Genomic DNA, 21,745 nt, shown 5'->3' on the forward strand with positions numbered 1-21,745 from the left:
GTGTTGTACTAGAAGGAGTGGATTCCAGCGGTTCATGAGTGGACGCAGAAGGAGTCTTTGTAGTTGTGGGTTCCTTAGGTGTTGTACTAGAAGGAGTGGATTTCAGCGGTTCATGAGTGGAAGCAGAAGGAGTCTTTGTAGTTGTAGGTTCCTTAGGTGTTGTACTAGAAGGAGTGGATTCCAGCGGTTCATGAGTGGAAGCAGAAGGAGTCTTTGTAGTTGTGGGTTCCTTAGGTGTTGTACTAGAAGGAGTGGATTCCAGCGGTTCATGAGTGGACGCAGAAGGAGTCTTTGTAGTTGTAGGTTCCTTAGGTGTTGTACTAGAAGGAGTGGATTGCAGCGGTTCATGAGTGGACGCAGAAGGAGTCTTTGTAGTTGTGGGTTCCTTATGTGTTGTACTAGAAGGAGTGGATTCCAGCAGTTCGTGAGTCGACGCAGAAGGAGTCTTTGTAGTTGTGGGTTCCTTAGCTGTTGTACTGGAAGGAGTGGATTCCAGCGGTTCGTGAGTGGAAGCAGAAGGAGTCTTTGTAGTTGTGGGTTCCTTAGCTGTTGTACTGGAAGGAGTAGATTCCAGCGGTTCATGAGTGGACGCAGAAGGAGTCTTTGTAGTTGTGGGTTCCTTAAGTGTTGTACTAGAAGGAGTGGATTCCAGCGGTTCGTGAGTGGAAGCAGAAGGAGTCTTTGTAGTTGTGGGTTCCTTAGGTGTTGTACTGGAAGGAGTGGATTCCAGCGGTTCGTGAGTGGAAGCAGAAGGAGTCATTGAAGTTGTGGGTTCCTTAGGTGTTGTACTGGAAGGAGTGGATTCCAGCGGTTCGTGAGTGGAAGCAGAAGGAGTCTTTGTAGTTGTGGGTTCCTTAGGTGTTGTACTGGAAGGAGTGGATTCCAGCGGTTCGTAAGTGGAAGCAGAAGGAGTCTTTGTATTTGTGGGTTCCTTAGGTGTTGTACTGGAAGGAGTGGATTCCAGCGGTTCGTGAGTGGACGCAGAAGGAGTCTTTGTAGTTGTGGGTTCCTTAGGTGTTGTACTGGAAGGAGTGGATTCCAGCGGTTCGTGAGTGGAAGCAGAAGGAGTCTTTGTAGTTGTGGGTTCCTTAGGTGTTGTACTAGAAGGAGTGGATTCCAGCGGTTCATGAGTGGACGCAGAAGGAGTCTTTGTAGTTGTGGGTTCCTTAGGTGTTGTACTAGAAGGAGTGGATTCCAGCGGTTCGTGAGTGGAAGCAGAAGGAGTCTTTGTAGTTGTGGGTTCCTTAGGTGTTGTACTAGAAGGAGTGGATTCCAGCGGTTCATGAGTGGACGCAGAAGGAGTCTTTGTAGTTGTGGGTTCCTTAGGTGTTGTACTGGAAGGAGTGGATTCCAGCGGTTCGTGAGTGGAAGCAGAAGGAGTCTTTGTAGTTGTGGGTTCCTTAGGTGTTGTACTGGAAGGAGTGGATTCCAGCGGTTCGTGAGTGGAAGCAGAAGGAGTCTTTGTAGTTGTGGGTTCCTTAGGTGTTGTACTAGAAGGAGTGGATTCTAGCGGTTCATGAGTGGAAGCAGAAGGAGTCTTTGTAGTTGTGGGTTCCTTAGGTGTTGTACTAGAAGGAGTGGATTCCAGCGGTTCGTGAGTGGAAGCAGAAGGAGTCTTTGTAGTTGTGGGTTCCTTAGGTGTTGTACTGGAAGGAGTGGATTCTAGCGGTTCGTGAGTGGAAGCAGAAGGAGTCTTTGTAGTTGTGGGTTCCTTAGGTGTTGTACTGGAAGGAGAGGATTCCAGCGGTTCATGAGTTGACGCAGAAGGAGTCTTTGTAGTTGTGGGTTCCTTAGGTGTTGTACTGGAAAGAGTGGATTCCAGCGGTTCATGAGTGGAAGCAGAAGGAGTCTTTGTAGTTGTGGATTCCTTAGGTGTTGTACTGGAAGGAGTGGATTTCAGCAGTTCGTGAGTGGAAGCAGAAGGAGTCTTTGTAGTTGTGGGTTCCTTAGGTGTTGTACTAGAAGGAGTGGATTCCAGCGGTTCATGAGTGGACGCAGAAGGAGTCTTTGTAGTTGTGAGTTCCTTAGGTGTTGTACTGGAAAGTGTGGATTCCAGCGGTTCATGAGTGGACGCAGAAGGAGTCTTTGTAGTTGTGGGTTCCTTAGGTGTTGTACTGGAAAGAGTGGATTCCAGCGGTTCATGAGTGGACGCAGAAGGAGTCTTTGTAGTTGTGGGTTCCTTAGGTGTTGTACTGGAAAGAGTGGATTCCAGCGGTTCATGAGTGGAAGCAGAAGGAGTCTTTGTAGTTGTGGGTTCCTTAGGTGTTGTACTGGAAAGAGTGGATTCCAGCGGTTCATGAGTGGACGCAGAAGGAGACTTTGTAGTTGTGGGTTCCTTAGGTGTTGTACTGGAAGGAGAGGATTCCAGCGGTTCATGAGTGGACGCAGAAGGAGTCTTTGTAGTTGTGGGTTCCTTAGGTGTTGTACTGGAAAGAGTGGATTCTAGCGGTTCGTGAGTGGAAGCAGAAGGAGACTTTGTAGTTGTGGGTTCCTTAGGTGTTGTACTGGAAAGAGTGGATTCCAGCGGTTCATGAGTGGACGCAGAAGGAGACTTTGTAGTTGTGGGTTCCTTAGGTGTTGTACTGGAAGGAGAGGATTCCAGCGGTTCATGAGTGGACGCAGAAGGAGTCTTTGTAGTTGTGGGTTCCTTAGGTGTTGTACTGGAAAGAGTGGATTCCAGCGGTTCATGAGTGGAAGCAGAATGAGTCTTTGTAGTTGTGGATTCCTTAGGTGTTGTACTAGAAGGAGTGGATTCCAGCGGTTTGTGAGTGGAAGCAGAAGGAGTCTTTGTAGTTGTGGGTTCCTTAGGTGTTGTACTAAAAGGAGTGGATTCCAGCGGTTTGTGAGTGGAATCAGAAGGAGTCTTTGTAGTTGTCCATTCCTTAGGTGTTGTACTAGAAGGAGTGGATTCCAGCGGTTCGTGAGTGGAAGCAGAAGGAGTCTTTGTAGTTGTGAGTTCCTTAGGTGTTGTACTAAAAGGAGTGGATTCCAGCGGTTCGTGAGTGGAAGCAGAAGGAGTCTTTGTAGTTGTGGATTCCTTAGGTGTTGTACTGGAAGGAGTGGATTTCAGCAGTTCGTGAGTGGACGCAGAAGGAGTCTTTGTAGTTGTGGGTTCCTTAGGTGTTGTACTGGAAGGAGTGGATTTCAGTAGTTCGTGAGTGGACGCAGAAGGAGTCTTTGTAGTTGTGGGTTCCTTAGGTGTTGTACTGGAAGGAGTGGATTCCAGCGGTTCGTGAGTGGAAGCAGAAGGAGTCTTTGTAGTTGTGGGTTCCTTAGGGGTTGTACTGGAAAGAGTGGATTCCAGCGGTTCGTGAGTGGAAGCAGAAGGAGTCTTTGTAGTTGTGGGTTCCTTAGGTGTTGTACTAGAAGGAGTGGATTCCAGCGGTTCGTGAGTGGAAGCAGAAGGAGTCTTTGTAGTTGTGGGTTCCTTAGGTGTTGTACTGGAAAGAGTGGATTCCAGCGGTTCATGAGTGGAAGCAGAATGAGTCTTTGTAGTTGTGGATTCCTTAGGTGTTGTACTGGAAGGAGTGGATTCCAGCGGTTCGTGAGTGGAAGCAGAAGGAGTCTTTGTAGTTGTGGGTTCCTTAGGTGTTGTACTAAAAGGAGTGGATTCCAGCGGTTCGTGAGTGGAAGCAGAAGGAGTCTTTGTAGTTGTGGGTTCCTTAGGTGTTGTACTAGAAGGAGTAGATTCTAGCGGTTCATGAGTGGAAGCTGAAGGAGTCTTTGTAGTTGTGGGTTCCTTAGGTGTTGTACTGGAAAGAGTGGATTCCAGCGGTTCATGAGTGGAAGCAGAATGAGTCTTTGTAGTTGTGGATTCCTTAGGTGTTGTACTAGAAGGAGTGGATTCCAGCGGTTTGTGAGTGGAAGCAGAAGGAGTCTTTGTAGTTGTGGGTTCCTTATGTGTTGTACTAAAAGGAGTGGATTCCAGCGGTTTGTGAGTGGAATCAGAAGGAGTCTTTGTAGTTGTCCATTCCTTAGGTGTTGTACTAGAAGGAGTGGATTCCAGCGGTTCGTGAGTGGAAGCAGAAGGAGTCTTTGTAGTTGTGAGTTCCTTAGGTGTTGTACTAAAAGGAGTGGATTCCAGCGGTTCGTGAGTGGACGCAGAAGGAGTCTTTGTAGTTGTCCATTCCTTAGGTGTTGTACTAGAAGGAGTGGATTCCAGCGGTTCATGAGTGGAAGCAGAATGAGTCTTTGTAGTTGTGGGTTCCTTAGGTGTTGTACTGGAAGGAGTGGATTTCAGTAGTTCGTGAGTGGACGCAGAAGGAGTCTTTGTAGTTGTGGGTTCCTTAGGTGTTGTACTGGAAGGAGTGGATTCCAGCGGTTCGTGAGTGGAAGCAGAAGGAGTCTTTGTAGTTGTGGGTTCCTTAGGGGTTGTACTGGAAAGAGTGGATTCCAGCGGTTCGTGAGTGGAAGCAGAAGGAGTCTTTGTAGTTGTGGGTTCCTTAGGTGTTGTACTGGAAGGAGTGGATTCCAGCGGTTCGTGAGTGGAAGCAGAAGGAGTCTTTGTAGTTGTGGGTTCCTTAGGTGTTGTACTGGAAGGAGTGGATTCCAGCGGTTCGTGAGTGGAAGCAGAAGGAGTCTTTGTAGTTGTGGGTTCCTTAGGTGTTGTACTAGAAGGAGTGGATTCCAGCGGTTCATGAGTGGACGCAGAAGGAGTCTTTGTAGTTGTGGGTTCCTTAGGTGTTGTACTAGAAGGAGTGGATTCCAGCGGTTCATGAGTGGAAGCAGGAGTCTTTGTAGTTGTGGGTTCCTTAGGTGTTGTACTAGAAGGAGTGGATTCCAGCGGTTCATGAGTGGACGCAGAAGGAGTCTTTGTAGTTGTGGGTTCCTTAGGTGTTGTACTAGAAGGAGTGGATTTCAGCGGTTCATGAGTGGAAGCAGAAGGAGTCTTTGTAGTTGTAGGTTCCTTAGGTGTTGTACTAGAAGGAGTGGATTCCAGCGGTTCATGAGTGGAAGCAGAAGGAGTCTTTGTAGTTGTGGGTTCCTTAGGTGTTGTACTAGAAGGAGTGGATTCCAGCGGTTCATGAGTGGACGCAGAAGGAGTCTTTGTAGTTGTAGGTTCCTTAGGTGTTGTACTAGAAGGAGTGGATTGCAGCGGTTCATGAGTGGACGCAGAAGGAGTCTTTGTAGTTGTGGGTTCCTTATGTGTTGTACTAGAAGGAGTGGATTCCAGCAGTTCGTGAGTCGACGCAGAAGGAGTCTTTGTAGTTGTGGGTTCCTTAGCTGTTGTACTGGAAGGAGTGGATTCCAGCGGTTCGTGAGTGGAAGCAGAAGGAGTCTTTGTAGTTGTGGGTTCCTTAGCTGTTGTACTGGAAGGAGTAGATTCCAGCGGTTCATGAGTGGACGCAGAAGGAGTCTTTGTAGTTGTGGGTTCCTTAAGTGTTGTACTAGAAGGAGTGGATTCCAGCGGTTCGTGAGTGGAAGCAGAAGGAGTCTTTGTAGTTGTGGGTTCCTTAGGTGTTGTACTGGAAGGAGTGGATTCCAGCGGTTCGTGAGTGGAAGCAGAAGGAGTCATTGAAGTTGTGGGTTCCTTAGGTGTTGTACTGGAAGGAGTGGATTCCAGCGGTTCGTGAGTGGAAGCAGAAGGAGTCTTTGTAGTTGTGGGTTCCTTAGGTGTTGTACTGGAAGGAGTGGATTCCAGCGGTTCGTAAGTGGAAGCAGAAGGAGTCTTTGTATTTGTGGGTTCCTTAGGTGTTGTACTGGAAGGAGTGGATTCCAGCGGTTCGTGAGTGGACGCAGAAGGAGTCTTTGTAGTTGTGGGTTCCTTAGGTGTTGTACTGGAAGGAGTGGATTCCAGCGGTTCGTGAGTGGAAGCAGAAGGAGTCTTTGTAGTTGTGGGTTCCTTAGGTGTTGTACTAGAAGGAGTGGATTCCAGCGGTTCATGAGTGGACGCAGAAGGAGTCTTTGTAGTTGTGGGTTCCTTAGGTGTTGTACTAGAAGGAGTGGATTCCAGCGGTTCGTGAGTGGAAGCAGAAGGAGTCTTTGTAGTTGTGGGTTCCTTAGGTGTTGTACTAGAAGGAGTGGATTCCAGCGGTTCATGAGTGGACGCAGAAGGAGTCTTTGTAGTTGTGGGTTCCTTAGGTGTTGTACTGGAAGGAGTGGATTCCAGCGGTTCGTGAGTGGAAGCAGAAGGAGTCTTTGTAGTTGTGGGTTCCTTAGGTGTTGTACTGGAAGGAGTGGATTCCAGCGGTTCGTGAGTGGAAGCAGAAGGAGTCTTTGTAGTTGTGGGTTCCTTAGGTGTTGTACTAGAAGGAGTGGATTCTAGCGGTTCATGAGTGGAAGCAGAAGGAGTCTTTGTAGTTGTGGGTTCCTTAGGTGTTGTACTAGAAGGAGTGGATTCCAGCGGTTCGTGAGTGGAAGCAGAAGGAGTCTTTGTAGTTGTGGGTTCCTTAGGTGTTGTACTGGAAGGAGTGGATTCTAGCGGTTCGTGAGTGGAAGCAGAAGGAGTCTTTGTAGTTGTGGGTTCCTTAGGTGTTGTACTGGAAGGAGAGGATTCCAGCGGTTCATGAGTTGACGCAGAAGGAGTCTTTGTAGTTGTGGGTTCCTTAGGTGTTGTACTGGAAAGAGTGGATTCCAGCGGTTCATGAGTGGAAGCAGAAGGAGTCTTTGTAGTTGTGGATTCCTTAGGTGTTGTACTGGAAGGAGTGGATTTCAGCAGTTCGTGAGTGGAAGCAGAAGGAGTCTTTGTAGTTGTGGGTTCCTTAGGTGTTGTACTGGAAGGAGTGGATTCCAGCGGTTCGTGAGTGGAAGCAGAAGGAGTCTTTGTAGTTGTGGGTTCCTTAGGTGTTGTACTGGAAGGAGTGGATTCCAGCGGTTCGTGAGTGGAAGCAGAAGGAGTCTTTGTAGTTGTGGGTTCCTTAGGTGTTGTACTAGAAGGAGTGGATTCCAGCGGTTCGTGAGTGGAAGCAGAAGGAGTCTTTGTAGTTGTGGGTTCCTTAGGTGTTGTACTAGAAGGAGTGGATTCCAGCGGTTCATGAGTGGACGCAGAAGGAGTCTTTGTAGTTGTGGGTTCCTTAGGTGTTGTACTGGAAGGAGTGGATTCCAGCGGTTCGTGAGTGGAAGCAGAAGGAGTCTTTGTAGTTGTGGGTTCCTTAGGTGTTGTACTGGAAGGAGTGGATTCCAGCGGTTCGTGAGTGGAAGCAGAAGGAGTCTTTGTAGTTGTGGGTTCCTTAGGTGTTGTACTAGAAGGAGTGGATTCTAGCGGTTCATGAGTGGAAGCAGAAGGAGTCTTTGTAGTTGTGGGTTCCTTAGGTGTTGTACTAGAAGGAGTGGATTCCAGCGGTTCGTGAGTGGAAGCAGAAGGAGTCTTTGTAGTTGTGGGTTCCTTAGGTGTTGTACTGGAAGGAGTGGATTCTAGCGGTTCGTGAGTGGAAGCAGAAGGAGTCTTTGTAGTTGTGGGTTCCTTAGGTGTTGTACTGGAAGGAGAGGATTCCAGCGGTTCATGAGTGGACGCAGAAGGAGTCTTTGTAGTTGTGGGTTCCTTAGGTGTTGTACTGGAAAGAGTGGATTCCAGCGGTTCATGAGTGGAAGCAGAAGGAGTCTTTGTAGTTGTGGATTCCTTAGGTGTTGTACTGGAAGGAGTGGATTTCAGCAGTTCGTGAGTGGAAGCAGAAGGAGTCTTTGTAGTTGTGGGTTCCTTAGGTGTTGTACTGGAAGGAGTGGATTCCAGCGGTTCGTGAGTGGAAGCAGAAGGAGTCTTTGTAGTTGTGGGTTCCTTAGGTGTTGTACTGGAAGGAGTGGATTCCAGCGGTTCGTGAGTGGAAGCAGAAGGAGTCTTTGTAGTTGTGGGTTCCTTAGGTGTTGTACTAGAAGGAGTGGATTCCAGCGGTTCGTGAGTGGAAGCAGAAGGAGTCTTTGTAGTTGTGGGTTCCTTAGGTGTTGTACTGGAAGGAGTGGATTCCAGCGGTTCGTGAGTGGAAGCAGAAGGAGTCTTTGTAGTTGTGAGTTCCTTAGGTGTTGTACTGGAAGGAGTGGATTCCAGCGGTTCGTGAGTGGAAGCAGAAGGAGTCTTTGTAGTTGTGGGTTCCTTAGGTGTTGTACTGGAAGGAGTGGATTCCAGCGGTTCGTGAGTGGAAGCAGAAGGAGTCTTTGTAGTTGTGGGTTCCTTAGGTGTTGTACTGGAAGGAGTGGATTCCAGCGGTTCGTGAGTGGAAGCAGAAGGAGTCTTTGTAGTTGTGGGTTCCTTAGGTGTTGTACTGGAAGGAGTGGATTCCAGCGGTTCGTGAGTGGAAGCAGAAGGAGTCTTTGTAGTTGTGGGTTCCTTAGGTGTTGTACTAGAAGGAGTGGATTCCAGCGGTTCATGAGTGGACGCAGAAGGAGTCTTTGTAGTTGTGGGTTCCTTAGGTGTTGTACTGGAAGGAGTGGATTCCAGCGGTTCGTGAGTGGAAGCAGAAGGAGTCTTTGTAGTTGTGGGTTCCTTAGGTGTTGTACTGGAAGGAGTGGATTCCAGCGGTTCGTGAGTGGAAGCAGAAGGAGTCTTTGTAGTTGTGGGTTCCTTAGGTGTTGTACTAGAAGGAGTGGATTCTAGCGGTTCATGAGTGGAAGCAGAAGGAGTCTTTGTAGTTGTGGGTTCCTTAGGTGTTGTACTAGAAGGAGTGGATTCCAGCGGTTCGTGAGTGGAAGCAGAAGGAGTCTTTGTAGTTGTGGGTTCCTTAGGTGTTGTACTGGAAGGAGTGGATTCTAGCGGTTCGTGAGTGGAAGCAGAAGGAGTCTTTGTAGTTGTGGGTTCCTTAGGTGTTGTACTGGAAGGAGAGGATTCCAGCGGTTCATGAGTGGACGCAGAAGGAGTCTTTGTAGTTGTGGGTTCCTTAGGTGTTGTACTGGAAAGAGTGGATTCCAGCGGTTCATGAGTGGAAGCAGAAGGAGTCTTTGTAGTTGTGGATTCCTTAGGTGTTGTACTGGAAGGAGTGGATTTCAGCAGTTCGTGAGTGGAAGCAGAAGGAGTCTTTGTAGTTGTGGGTTCCTTAGGTGTTGTACTGGAAGGAGTGGATTCCAGCGGTTCGTGAGTGGAAGCAGAAGGAGTCTTTGTAGTTGTGGGTTCCTTAGGTGTTGTACTGGAAGGAGTGGATTCCAGCGGTTCGTGAGTGGAAGCAGAAGGAGTCTTTGTAGTTGTGGGTTCCTTAGGTGTTGTACTAGAAGGAGTGGATTCCAGCGGTTCGTGAGTGGAAGCAGAAGGAGTCTTTGTAGTTGTGGGTTCCTTAGGTGTTGTACTGGAAGGAGTGGATTCCAGCGGTTCGTGAGTGGAAGCAGAAGGAGTCTTTGTAGTTGTGAGTTCCTTAGGTGTTGTACTGGAAGGAGTGGATTCCAGCGGTTCGTGAGTGGAAGCAGAAGGAGTCTTTGTAGTTGTGGGTTCCTTAGGTGTTGTACTGGAAGGAGTGGATTCCAGCGGTTCGTGAGTGGAAGCAGAAGGAGTCTTTGTAGTTGTGGGTTCCTTAGGTGTTGTACTAGAAGGAGTGGATTCCAGCGGTCTCTGAGTGGAAGCAGAAGGAGTCTTTGTAGTTGTGGGTTCCTTAGGTGTTGTACTGGAAGGAGTGGATTCCAGCGGTTCGTGAGTGGAAGCAGAAGGAGTCTTTGTAGTTGTGGATTCCTTAGGTGTTGTACTGGAAGGAGTGGATTCCAGCGGTTCGTGAGTGGAAGCAGAAGGAGTCTTTGTAGTTGTGGGTTCCTTAGGTGTTGTACTAGAAGGAGTGGATTCCAGCGGTTCATGAGTGGACGCAGAAGGAGTCTTTGTAGTTGTGGGTTCCTTAGGTGTTGTACTGGAAGGAGTGGATTCCAGCGGTTCGTGAGTGGAAGCAGAAGGAGTCTTTGTAGTTGTGGGTTCCTTAGGTGTTGTACTGGAAGGAGTGGATTCCAGCGGTTCGTGAGTGGACGCAGAAGGAGTCTTTGTAGTTGTGGGTTCCTTAGGTGTTGTACTAGAAGGAGAGGATTCCAGCGGTTCATGAGTGGAAGCAGAAGGAGTCTTTGTAGTTGTGGGTTCCTTAGCTGTTGTACTGGAAGGAGTGGATTCCAGCGGTTCATGAGTGATTGCGGAGATGGTTTCTGTGGTTGTAGGTTCCTTAGATGTGGTACTGGATCTCAACGTTGTATTTGTTGATCCTTATATGTGAAAAGAAGCAGATCTTTAGCAAATATAGTGGGGATTATTTTTTTTAAAATAAAAAAACCCTCTAAAATTATAACAGTAAATAAAAAACATACCTGAAACACAGGGGAACTTACGACGAGAAGTAGGAACACGTAATCACTTCTCAACTAAGTAATTTCCCAGGCAGTAACAAGCCACACCTAAAACTTGTCATTCCATCAAGGTGCCAGTTGAAACAGTCACACCTGCCTCCAACAGACTAGAGTTCTTTCTCCCACCCTGGACTCAATTCCATAGATATATACACCCAATTTTACTAGTTTCCAACAGACCTCACAACCTCTGGAACATGGCCATGCAGCCTGAAAAACCTACAACAACCCAGTGATTCTGGCCATGAAATCCTTCAACAATACATTGATTATATTAATTAAAAATAACAGTTAAAATAACAGTTAAAGTAAAGGTTAAAAGCTGATTAAAGTTGTATCGAAAGCTAAAACCACAGCACCCCCTGATTTGCTCTTAAATCTCAATAGGAGGAGGGGGGCATCATGGCAGGCATTCGTTGCAGGTGGAGACAGAAGTTGTTGAAGAAGTTGCTTCTGCTCCGGGCCCAGCAGCAAGTCCCAAATGGGCACAATCCCTGGATGAATTTCCTGTATGTAAACTCCCCATTTGACCCGCTGGGTTTGCTTTGCTTGGGACTGACCCAAGCAAATGTTTGAGATGCCGGACTGTGAGTATTTTGAGCCAAAGGGTGGACTCACTCTGATCTCCTGAGGAGTTGTCTCTGTGGGATGAGAGAAGAGGGACTCCCCCCCAGTTTTTACAATCTTGGTAGATGCAGGGAATGCTGTGGATGTAGTATATCTTATCTTGATTTCAGTAAGGGCTTCGACAATTTCCCCCATGACCTTCTTGCAAGCAAGCTAGTCCAATGTGGGCTAGGCAAGGCTACTATTAGTTGGATCTGGAATTGGTTAAGCAACTGAATCTCAAGGTAATTCTCCCCAATGATTCCTCCTCTTCATCCTGGAAAGAAGTTACTATTTGGTTCCATGAAGAGGGTTTGGTCCTGGGTCCAGTTCCGTTCAACATCTTTATTAATGACATGGACGAAGGTTTGGAAGGCCTGCTGATCAAGTTTGCAGATGACACCAAATTGGGAGGGAGATCTAATAATCCAGGGGACAGGGTCAGGGTTCAAAATGATCACAATAAATGAGAGAGCTGATTGGCCAAAACTAACACAATGAATTCCAACAAAGGGAGATATAAGATACTCCACTTAGGAAGAAAAAAATGGAATGCAAAGATACAGGATGGATGATGATGATGATGATGATGATGATTATTATTATTATTATTATTTAAACTTCTATGCGGCCACTCCCTTCCCTGGGGCTCGGAGTGGCTTACAAGAATGGCTAAAATGTAACAAAGTTTAAAAGCAATTTAAAACAATTTAAAAACAACAGTATCAAACATTAAAAGCCTGTCGAAACACGTATGTCTTCCATGCCCTGCGGAAAGCTGGTAAGTCCCACAAGGCACGGACTTCAGGTGGCAGAGCATTCCGGAGTGATGGTGCCACTGCTGTGAAGGCTCTGCGTCTGGTTGCCGTTAGACGCAAGGTCTTGACACTGGGGACCTCCAATAGATCTTGGTCCTCAGAACAGAGGGATCATTGGGGTTGGGAGGGGGTGAGACGATCCCTCAGGTCCATCGGCCCCAGACCACGCAAGGCCTTAAAGGTGAGTACCATCCCTTTGAAAGTGATCCGGTGCTCAATGGGTAACCAATGCAGCTGTAGTAAGATTGGTGTTATGTGGCATCTCATCGGAGTTCCCGCAAGAAGCCGAGCAGCTGCGTTTTGTACCAACTTGAGCTTCCGAATCACCGACAGAGGGAGGCCAATGTAGAGGGCATGACAGTAGTCCAGTCTTGAGATGACCGTGGCCTGGATCACCGTAGCCAGGTCGTCCCTGGACAGGGAGGGGGCCAGCCTTTGTCTAGCCTGCCGCAGGTGAGAGAAAGAAGGCGGTTCTGCTCACGGCGGAGGAGACCTGGGCCTCCATCCTCAGCAGGGGTCCAAAAGGACTCCCAGGCTCTTGACCAATGATGACGGGCGTAAGGCCTCGCCATCCAGGGTGGGCAGATGGATGTCCCCACTGCCCGGTCAACCCAGCCATAGGATCTCTGTCTTTGCTGGATTCACCCTCCACCTGCTGGCACGCAGCCACCCAGTCACGGCCTCAATGAGGCACTGATGGAAACAATTGGGGACAGAGTCCGGTCGGCCTTCCATCTTCAGCACCAGCTGAGTGTCATCGGCGTACTGGTAACACTCCAGCCCAAAACCTCGAACCAGCTGAGCAAGTGGTCGCATATAGATGTTAAACACCAGAGGGGAGAGAATGGCCCCCTGAGGAGGAACCCCACAAGAGAGAGGGGGGGGGACCTCTCGGAGACCAGGCCTCCCCTCTCCACTCGCTGTCCATGGTTGTGAAGAAAGGAGGGGAGCCAGTTCAAAGCTCTCCCCCTGATTCCAGCAACAGCAAGGCGGTGGGTCAAGAGATTGTGGTCGATGCCTGGCTCCACAACAAAGTTACACAACAAAGATGCCTGGCTCCACAACAAAGTTACATGTGAGAAAGATCTAGGAGTCTTTGTGGAAAGATCTAGGCGTCTTTGTGGAGCTGAACATGAGGCAAGAGTGTGATGGAGCAGCTAAAAAGCCAAGGGGATTCTGGGCTGCATCCAAAGGAGTTGACTGTCAAGATCTGGCGGGGGTGGTCCATGCCTTGGTCACCTCCAGATTGGACTACTGCAATGCGCTCTACATGGGGCTGCCCTTGAAAATGGCTCGGAAGTTCCAACTGGTCCAACAGGCAGCGGCCAGGATGTTAACTGGCGCTCCTTACAGAGAGACGTCAACCCTCCTGTTCAAGGAGCTCCACTGGCTGCCGTTTATCTTCTGAGCCCAATTTAAGGTGCAGGTGCTTACCTACAAAGCCCTGAACGGTTTGGGACCACCCTACCTGCGTGACCGCATCTCCGTCTACGAACCCATGCGTTCCCTTCGGTCATCCAGAGAGGCCCTGCTCGTGATCCCGCCTGTGTCGCAAGCGCGTTTGGTGGGGACACGGGACAGGGCCTTTTCTGTGGTGGCCCCCCGACTCTGGAACACCCTCCCCAAAGATCTTAGACAGGCCCCTACACTGGCAGTCTTCAGAAAGAACTTGAAGACCTAGCTGTTCCGATGTGCCTTCTTCGAATAGGAAATCTCCAATACCAAGTCCCAGAAGCACTTTATTAAAACTAAGATTGCCGCACGCTGCACACTGCACTTGCCCTATAATCCTACATATCACCTGTCACATCAGCACTTTTAATCCTGTACCCATTACTCTGGCCAGTCCCAGTTTCATTGTGTCTTAGTGTATTGTTTATTGCTTATTGTTAAATTGCTTTAATTGTTTTTAATTTGCCTTTGGTTTGTATTGTTATGTTGTGTTGCTTACCAATAAGCAATTACAGTGCACAATTATTACAAAAAACAACCGTACCCAATTAAACAGCTCAAGGGAAGATCCCAGGGGCTCACATGTCTTTACACTAATGCACAGAGCATGTGAAATAAACAAGACGAACTCCAACTTTTAGCACAACACCACAAATATGATATCATAGCCATCACTGAAACCTGGTGGGATGACTCCTATCGCTGGAATGTAGATATCGAGGGGTATAACCTCTTTCACAGAAACCGAACAAAGGGGAGAGGAGGCGGAGTAGCCTTATATGTCAAAAACTCTTATGCTGCAGAAGAAATTCAAGACAGCAATCTGGGAAACCAGCTTGAAATCATCTGGATAAGAATCAAGGGAACTGGGACTCAAAAAGATGTCGTTGTAGGCGTCTACTACAGACCCCCAAGCCAGGAGGAAGATCTTGATGAAGTCTTCTGCCAACAGTTGACCAAACAGGCACAGAAAAGAGATGTAGTAGTCATGGGCGATTTCAACTATCCCGATATTTGCTGGAAAACAAACTCGGCCAAGAGTACAAGGTCCAACAAATTCCTCGCTTGCCTTGCAGACAATTTCATGGTCCAGAAGGTAGAAGAGGCAACAAGGGGATTGGCTACTCTTGATCTCATCCTAACAAATGCGGAGGACCTGATCGATGCGGTCGAAGTGGTAGGATCCTTAGGGGCAAGTGACCATGTGCTCCTGCAATTTGAGGTACAAAGGAAGGCCGAAACTAAGACAAGTCAAACCCGCATTTTGGACTTTAGGAGAGCTGATTTCCAAAAAATGAAGGAAACGCTGAGCAGCATTCCATGGACACAGATACTAAAAGACAAGGGAGCTACGGATGGATGGGAATTTCTCAAGAGTGAAATACTCAAGACGCAATTGCAAACCGTGCCAACAAAGAGAAAAAATAGGACAAGTGCAAAGAAGCCAGAATGGATGTCCAAAGAACTTCTAACTGTGCTAAGACACAAAAGAGACATGCACAAGAAGTGGAAAAAGGGAGAAATCACCAAAGAAGAATTCAAACAAATAGCCAACACCTGTAGGGAAAAGGTCCACAAGGCTAAAGCACAAAACGAGCTCAGGCTTGCCAGGGACATTAAAAACAATAAAAAGGGCTTCTATTCTTATGTCAGTAGAAAAAGGAAAAACAAGGAGGCGATAGGACCTCTTCGAGGAGAAGATGGGGCAATGCTGACAGGGGATAGGGAAAAGGCAGAACTACTTAATGCCTTCTTTGCCTCGGTCTTCTCACAAAAAGAGAGTCTTCAACCTCAGCAAGATGGAGTGGATGAGGGATTGGAGGACATCCAACCCCAAATTGGGAAAGAAGCCGTCCAGGAATACCTGGCCGCTCTTAATGAGTTCAAGTCCCCAGGGCCAGATCAACTACACCCAAGAGTATTGAAGGAACTAGCGGAAGTCATTTCGGAACCATTGGCAACCATCTTTGAGAGTTCTTGGAGAACGGGAGAAGTTCCAGCAGATTGGAGGAGGGCCAATGTGGTCCCAATCTTCAAGAAGGGAAACAAGGAGGACCCAAACAACTACCGTCCGGTCAGCCTCACGTCGATACCGGGCAAGATTCTGGAAAAGATTGTTAAGGAAGCGGTCTGCAAACACTTAGAAACAAATGCAGTCATCGCTAATAGTCAACATGGATTTATCAAAAACAAGTCATGCCAGACTCATCTGATCTCTTTCTTCGATAGAGCTACAAGCTGGGTAGATGCACACGGGGAATGATGCCGTGGATGTAGCGTACCTGGATTTCAGGAAGGCCTTCTTTGACAAGGTCCCCCATGACCTTCTGGCAAGGAAACTAGTCCAATGTGGGCTAGGCAAAACTACGGTGAGGTGGATCTGTAATTGGTTAAGTGGACAAACCCAGAGAGTGCTCACTAATGCTTCCTCTTCATCTTGGAAAGAAGTGACGAGTGGAGTGCCGCAGGGTTCCGTCCTGGGCCCGGTCCTCTTCAGGATCTTCATTAATGACTTAGATGAAGGGCTAGAAGGCAGGATCATCAAGTTTGCAGACGACACCAAATTGGGAGGGATAGCCAATAGTCCAGAGGACAGGAGCAGAATTCAAAACGATCTTGACAGATTAGAGAGATGGGCCAAAAGTACCAAAATGAAGTTCAACAGTGACAAATGCAAGATACTCCACTTTGGCAGAAAAAATGAAATGCAAAGATACAGAATGGGGGGCGCCTGGCTCGAGAGCAGTACGTGTGAAAAAGATCTTGGAGTCCTCGTGGGGAGGAAGGTGAACATGAGCCAGGAATGTGATGTGGCGGCAAAAAAAGCCAACGGGATTTTGGCCTGCATCAAGAGGAGCATAGTGTCTAAATCTAAGGAAGTAATGCTACCCCTCTATTCTGCTTTGGTTAGACCACACCTGGAATATTGTGTCCAGTTCTGGGCACCACAATTCAAGAGAGATATTGACTCTAAGCTGGAATGTGTCCAGAGGAGGGCGACTAAAATGATCAAGGGTCTGGAGAACAAGCCCTATGAGGAGCGGCTTAAGGAGCTGGGCATGTTTAGCCTGAAGAAGAGAAGGCTGAGAGGAGATATGATAGCCATGTATAAATACGTGAGAGGAAGCCACAGGGAGGAGGAGGGAGCAAGCTTGTTTTCTGCTTCCTTGGAGACTAGGACGCGAAACAGTGGCTTCAAACTTCAAGAGAGGAGATTCCATCTGAACATGAGGAAGAACTTCCTGACTGTGAGAGCCGTTCAGCAGTGGAACTCTCTGCCCCGGAGTGTGGTGGAGGCTCCTTCTTTGGAAGCTTTTAAGCAGAGGCTGGATGGCCATCTGTCAGGGGTGATTTGAATGCAATATTCCTGCTTCTTGGCAGAATGGGGTTGGACTGGATGGCCCATGAGGTCTCTTCCAACTCTTTGATTCTATGATTCTATGAAATGTTTTTCGTATATGATGTTCAATGGATATATCTGTAACAAATGTTGATGGATATAGCAATTTCAGACTGCCATGGCAAGGCCTGGAGTAAGGCCGAAACCGGTCGTGGACGGCTGATTCATGTTCAACTCATCATAAGAACGCATGGCATCGACACCAATTTAGAGCGATTGTACAAAACCCATGCAGTATTGCTTGTGATTACTGTGAATTTGAACAGTGTAATAAGTTTCAACAGTCATATTATTCACTGAACTTATTTATTTTCTGTTTTGTATATAAGTGGGCTATTTGTGTTGAGCTTACTAACTCGGGAACCCATTCATATTATACTTTCTCCCACCCAATTCTAAAAGCATTCCTGGAAGAACTGGTGAGTTTTACACACACTACTTGCTGGCAGATCAGAAGCCAACGGTCAGCATTAGTGTGGCCGGCTTTGGCGCCGCAGCGCTCGCTCGTCAGCAACAAATGATCCCATAAACTTAAGGGAAAGTTTACTTCTATTTAATAGTGTTTGTTTTTAGGTGACTTTGTTATCAATATTGTTTGGTTGGTTCTACTTGCTTTGGCTGTAATAAATGTAATTTCTTCCTTCTCTTGCTTTGGAACAAGGCAGCAAGGAAGGTCCCGGAAGCTGGAGGCCGGTCAGCCTGACCTTGAAACCAGGAAAAATGGGATAACGGGTTACTCGGGAGTCTGCCTTGAAATGGTCTTGATTTGAGTGCCGTGAATAATAGGGAGGGAAGTGGAAATAGATTTATGATGGGTGTCTCCCGCCGTGTGAGAGGCACCTGGGAGTGTTAGTGGACCACAAGCTGGACAGGCGCCAACCGTGTGACGCAGCAGCAAAGGAAAGGGATGCCAAGGCGAGGAAGGGCTTCCTGAGGGCGAGAGAGGCTCTGAGCAGAGGATGGGTGGACACCTGCCAGGAGGGCTTGGGTGGGGACTTCCTGCCATGCAAAAGGGAGTGGGGTTGGACGGCCTTTCGCGGTCCCTTCCCAATCTAGAATTCTATTATTTACTTTATTTATAGACACCAATGTATTTGAGAAAACACAAAGTTGAAAAGCTTGACCTGCTTTTAAATGTCCTTTGACCAGTATCTGTCCCCTTGGAGTGCCTCTGGTGTTACTATAAGAAGGCTTGTGCATGTGGCAGGGCTCAGGGTGCATTGCAGCAGGTGGTCAGTGGTTTGCTCTTCTCCACACTCGCATGTCGTGGATTCCACTTTGTGGCCCCATTTCTTGAGGTTGGCTCTGCATCTCGTGGGGCCAGAGCGCAGTTTGTTCAGCGCCTTCCAAGTCGCCCCGTCTTCTGTGTGCCCAGCGGGGAGTCTCTCATCCAGCATCAGCCACTGATTGAGGTTCTGGATTTCTGCCTGCCACTTTTGGACTCTCGCTTGCTGAGGAGTTTCTGCGAGTATTTCTGTAGATCTTAGGAAGCTGTTTCTTGATTTAAGGCACTGGTGTGCTGGCTGATATCCGAAGAGGGGATGGCCTAGTGATGTCTCTGCCTTGGTCCTTTCATTATTGGCTTCTACTTCCCGGCGGATGTCAGGTAGTGCGATACCGGCTAAACAGTGTAATTTCTCCAGTGGTGTAGGGTGCAGACAGCTTGTGATAATGCGACATGTCTCATTAAGAGCCACATCCACTGTTTGAGCGTGGTGAGATGTGTTCCACACTGGGCATGCATGCATACTCACAAATGCGTATGGTTCGATGATGATGATGATGATGATGATGATTGATGATGATGATGATGATGATGATGAAGAAGAAGAAACAGTAGCTAGATAGCCACCTGTCAGGAGGGTTTGGGTGGTGTCTTCCTGCCATGCAAAAGGGGGTTGGATTGGATGACCTTTTGGGGTCCCCTCTAACTCTAGGATTCTATGGTATTATTATTATTATTATTATTATTATTATTATTATTATTACAAAACAGTAGCTAGATGGCCACCTGTCAGGAGGGCTTGGGTGGTGTCTTCCTGTCATGCAAAAGGGGGTCAGGTTGGATGTCCTTTGGAGGTCCCTTTGAACTCTAGGATTCTACGGTATTATTATTATTATTATTATTATTACAAAACAGTAGCTGGATGGCCACCTGTCAGGAGGGCTTGGGTGGTGTCTTCCTGCCATGCAAAAGGGGGTTGAATTGGATGACCTTTGGGGGTCCCATCTAACTCTAGGTTCTATGATTGAAGATGATGATGATGATGAAACAGTAGCTAGATGGCCACTTGTCAGGAGAGCTTGGGTGGTGTCTTCCTGCCATGCAAAAGGGGGTTGGACTAGATGGCCTTTGGGGGTCCCTTCTAACTCTGTGACTAGGAGCCAGCATGGGCTTGCCAAGAGCAAACCTTGGCTTGGTGTGATTCTAGTTGATCCAACAGCACTAGGCTTCACTTAGACTATGCCAAGCTTATAGCAAATACAAGGACTGTGCAAACTATCATGGGTTTGTTTTCTCCTTTTTGCTTTCTGTATGCATAAGAATAACCAAACAGCCAAGAAGCCACAGTGTACGGTGAGGAAACTGGCCATTGGCAAAAAACTGGAATAATCTACCTGTTGAACTGATGAGACTTACTTATGTGTTTATTTATTTAATTATTTTATAATTCCAACTTCTATGCGGCCACTCCCCTGGGGCTCGGAGCAGCTTACAAGAACAGGCTAAAATCGAACACAATTTTAAAACAATTTAAAAACAGAGATCAAAGGCCCGTCGAAATAGATAAGCCTTCCATGCCCTGCAGAAAGCTGATAAATCCCGCAAGGCTCGGACTTCAGGTGGCAGAGTGTTCCAGAGCGATGGTGCCACTGCTGTGAAGGCTCTGCGCCTGGTTGCCGTTAGACGCAAGGTCTTGACACTGGGGACTTCCAATACACCATGGTCCTCAGAGCGGAGGGATCTCTGGGGTTGGGAGGGGGTGAGGAGGCGGTCCCTCATGTTCATCGGCCCCAGACCATGCCAGGCCTTCAAGGTGAGTCCCATCCCTTTGAAAGTGATCCGGTGCTCAATGGGTAACCAATGCAGCTGTAGTAAGATTGGGGTGATGTGGCATCTCATCAGAATTCCCACCTAAATTTTGTACCAACTTGAGCTTCCGGATCACCGACAGAGGAAGGCCAATGGAAAGGGTGTTACAGTAGTCCAGTCTTGAGATGACCGTGGCCTGGATCACCATAGCCAGGTCATCCCTGGACAGGGAGGGGGCCAGCCGTCTAGCCTGCCGCAGGTGGAAGAAAGAAGGCGGTTCGGCTCACGGCGGAGAGAGACCTGGGCCTCCATCCTCAGCAGAGGGTCCACAAGGACTCCCAGACTCTTGACCAATGATGACGGGCGTAACGCCTCACCATCCAGGGTAGGCAGCTGGACATCCCCACTGCCCGGTTGACCCAGCCATAGGATCTCTTCCGTCTTTGCTGGATTCACCCTCAGCCTGCTGGCACGCAGCCATCCAGTCACGGCCTCAATGAGGCACTGATGGAAACAATTGGGGACAGAGTCCAGTCGGCCTTCCATCTTCAGCACCAGCTGAGTGTCATCCGCGTACTGGTAACACTCCAGCCCAAAACCTCGAACCAGCTGAGCAAGTGGTCGCATAGAGATGTTAAACAACAGAGGGGAGAGAATGGCCCCCTGAGGAGGAACCCCACAAGAGAGAGAGGGGGGGGGGGACCTCTCAGAGACCAGGCCTCCCCTCTCCACTCACTGTCCACGATTGTGAAGGAAGGAGGGGAGCCAGTTCAAAGCTGTCCCCCTGACTCCAGCAACAGCAAGGCAGTGGGTCAGAAGATTGTGGTCGACTGTGTCCAATGCTGCGGTGAGATCCAATAACACAAGCAGCGCTGACCCGCCCTGGTCAAGCGGGCATCGAAGGCGGTCCGTGATGGAGACCAGCACATCATCCTCCGACAGTTGTACTCAATGCATTAGCGCTGGATTTCTGTTATGGGAAACTATCACGATTGCGTGTATGCATGTCAAAAGGAACGGAGCTCAGTGATCCTTCGAGATGGAAAAATACACAGAAATGGATGAGTTATGTTTGTTTAACTCAGCATTATAAGTGTCGCATTTAGTGCAGGCACGGGCAAAGTTCGACCCTCCTTCCAAGTGTTTTGGACTCCAACTCCCACAATTCCTAATAGTCGAGAGTTAGACAATGCACTTCCAATATACCTCACAACCTCTGAGGATGCCTGCCATAGATGTGGGCAAAACGTCAGGAGAGAATGCTTCTGGAACATGGCCAGACGGCTCAGAAAACTCACAACAACTCACAACAGCCCAGTGATTCCAGCCATGAAAGGCTTCGACAATACAACTCATTATAGTTACGATACAGACCTTGTCCAATTTAGGAAACACTTTAGAAACAATTCCCCCCCCCCCACACACACACACACACCTACCAATTTCGTAATGAGTATTAAAACATTTTTGTCATTGATTGCACCAGGCTCTTTTGGAGGCAATGTGTGTGCAAAGAGGGCCAGCTCTTAGAATCCTAGAATGATAGAGTTGGAAGAGACCTCATGGGCCATCCTCCAGCCCAACCCCGTTCTGCCAAGAAGCAGGAATATTGCATTCAAATCACCCCCGACAGATGGCCATCCAGCCTCTGCTTAAAAGCCTCCAAAGAAGGAGCCTCCACCACACTCCGGGGCAGAGAGTTCCACTGCTGAACGGCTCTCACAGTCAGGAAGTTCTTCCTCGTGTTCAGATGGAATCTCCTCTCTTGTAGTTTGAAGCCATTGCTCCATTGCGTCCTAGTCTCCAGGGAAGCAGAAAACAAGCTTGCTCCCTCCTCCTCCCTGTGGCTTCCTCTCACGTATTTATACATGGCTCTCATCATATCTCCTCTCAGCCTTCTCTTCTTCAGGCTAAACATGCCCAGCTCCTTAAGCCACTCCTCATAGGGCTTGTTCTCCAGACCCTTGATCATTTTAGTCGCCCTCCTCTGGACACATTCCAGCTTAGAGTCAATCTCTCTCTTGAATTGTGGTGCCCAGAATTGGACACAATATTCCAGGTAAAGTGGTCTGACCAAAGCGGAATAGAGCATGGGGAGCAGGACTTCCCTAGATCTAGACACGAGGCTCCTCTTGATGCAGGCCAACATCCCATTGGCTTTTTTGCCACCGCATCACATTCCTGGCTCATGTTCATCTT

Source organism: Anolis sagrei, chromosome 6 (assembly GCF_037176765.1).
Source record: "Anolis sagrei isolate rAnoSag1 chromosome 6, rAnoSag1.mat, whole genome shotgun sequence".
Lineage (NCBI taxonomy): Eukaryota > Metazoa > Chordata > Lepidosauria > Squamata > Dactyloidae > Anolis > Anolis sagrei.